The sequence below is a fragment of the Rutidosis leptorrhynchoides genome, chromosome 7 (assembly GCF_046630445.1).
Source record: "Rutidosis leptorrhynchoides isolate AG116_Rl617_1_P2 chromosome 7, CSIRO_AGI_Rlap_v1, whole genome shotgun sequence".
Lineage (NCBI taxonomy): Eukaryota > Viridiplantae > Streptophyta > Magnoliopsida > Asterales > Asteraceae > Rutidosis > Rutidosis leptorrhynchoides.
Window position 1 is genome coordinate 334469753 of NC_092339.1, and position 2150 is coordinate 334471902.

General features: G+C 29.5%; 1 long non-coding RNA gene across 1 annotated transcript; it reads right to left on the minus strand.

The window, feature by feature from the left end:
* Positions 1-253: 253 nt before the first annotated feature.
* LOC139857135 (uncharacterized) lies at positions 254-1105 on the minus strand. The gene is made up of 3 exons (XR_011762349.1): positions 952-1105; positions 756-812; positions 254-389 (listed from the first exon to the last, which is right to left on the minus strand). It is a non-coding gene; the product is annotated as an uncharacterized lncRNA (long non-coding RNA).
* Positions 1106-2150: the final 1045 nt, after the last annotated feature.

Consider the following 2150-nt stretch of genomic DNA (forward strand, 5'->3'; position numbering starts at 1 on the left):
TTAAAGAACAACTACAAACACAAAGAACAACTACAATTCATAATCTTTCATATATTTATACAATTAAACTCACATAATTCATATTGCAAGATCATAATTCAACAGTTACATAATGCACATAATATAGATGCATATAATCTATATATCGAATCAAAAGTAAAACATATAGAATATCTGCACCTTTATGCAATTTCGAAGTCATTGTTAGTTTTATGAGAATAAGATGACCAAACAAAAAGAAACAGACCTTGTAACATAGAGATTTTCTGCATATATACAAATTGTAACCGAGATGACGATGATGAAGGATTGTTGTTGGGTCGTTCATTAGCACAAGCTCTTTTTGTAAAATTTTTAAACTTAAATCTTCATCTGCTTCATCATCGATGCTGCTCAAAATAATTGGTTATTCGTCCACGGTAAACGTTTAGGCGGATTCAAAAAATCAAAAACACTAATAATGAAGTTACCTCCTTTATGCTGTAATTGAAGAAACTATAAAACTATTAACAATCAATTGAAAATCGTTGATGTTATAATGAAAATTTAACCTGATATTAATAACATAGATGATATTAATTTATCTAAATATAAATTACTAACCGAAAAACAATTTTTTTTTTAAAAAGGCACATCCTGTATAGTAACTATATCAAATTATGAAATCATGTCATTATTAATCAAAACAACAGTAATAACAAAAGCATTAGAAATCCAAAACATTATACATAGATTGTAATAAAAAATCAACTTACAACTGATGTATGACTTTTTTCGGTATTGAAGCAGTCGGATATTTTGATTTTTTATACCTAACAAACAAAACCCAGAAATCACGAATTACCAAAATACAGTTATAGAATTATCCTATTAAACAGATTAGGGAATTGTTCAACATTGGGGAATTGTTCGATCATATTAAAAAGATTAGGGTTTTGCATAATTACATACCTTTTGGTAATGGAAAACTCATCAAATATCTTCTATTGATGAATATTAAACATAGGAAGATCCATCCCCAATGATTATTAGTCATCCAACATCGTGGCTCTTAATTGTTCTTTAATTTGTAGTTAGGGCACAAATTACCGATGCTAATGCTAATGTCGATGACCCCTTGTTTCTTAATTTTCATCAGCGTGTTTTAGAAGTAAAGGGGTATTTTAGCAATAAATGTTTTAACAATTGATTTATTAGATAATATTTTTATGGGGATAATTAAGGATCGTTGGATTAAGGGGTATTATAATGTAATTTCTTAATTCTTAATCTAATGGTAATTAAGGGGGTTTTGAAAATATTTATTAGCTAATCGGGACTCTCTTTTAATGTATATAGAGATAATTAGTGATTTTTTCTTGACTATCACCATCATTAAATTCTTTTTGTCTATTCTAGCGATTCGAAAAAATTATAGAGACTATCCGTGTAATTATGTCTACCAAATACTTCATCCATAGTTTTAAGAAGCATTATTCCACAAATTACACTACAAGTCATGTTACAAAGGTTTTACTAAGTGAAATAGAGGGGCTATATAGTACGGAGTATGTTTTAACTAAATTCAGGGTTTAAACTCTAACAACCCGTCCTAATCCATCTGGACGAATACATTACAATTGACTACATCGCGAGGTACTTGACCTCTATATGATACATTTTATAAACATTGCATTCGTTTTTAAAAGACAAACTTTCTTTACTTGAAAGTTGACGGCATACATACCATTTCATAATATATCTAAACTATAAATGACTTGATAATAATCTTGATGAACTCGACGACTCGAATGCAACGTCTTTCGAAATATGTCATGAATGATTCCAAGTAATGTCTCTAAAATGAGCAAATGCACAGCAGAAGATTTCTTTCGTACCTGAGAATAAACATGTTTTAAAGTGTCAACCAAAAGGTTGGTGAGTTCATTAGTTTATCATAAACGGTCATTTTCATCATTTTAATAGACCACAAGAATTTCATTTCCAGTTCTCATAAAAATACGTTCCATGCATAGAGACAAAAATCATTCATATAGATTGAACACCTGGTAACCGACATTAACAAGATGCATATAAGAATATCCCCTATCATTCCGGGAAATCCTTTGGACATGATAAAAATGAATTCGAAGTACTAAAGCATCCGGTAC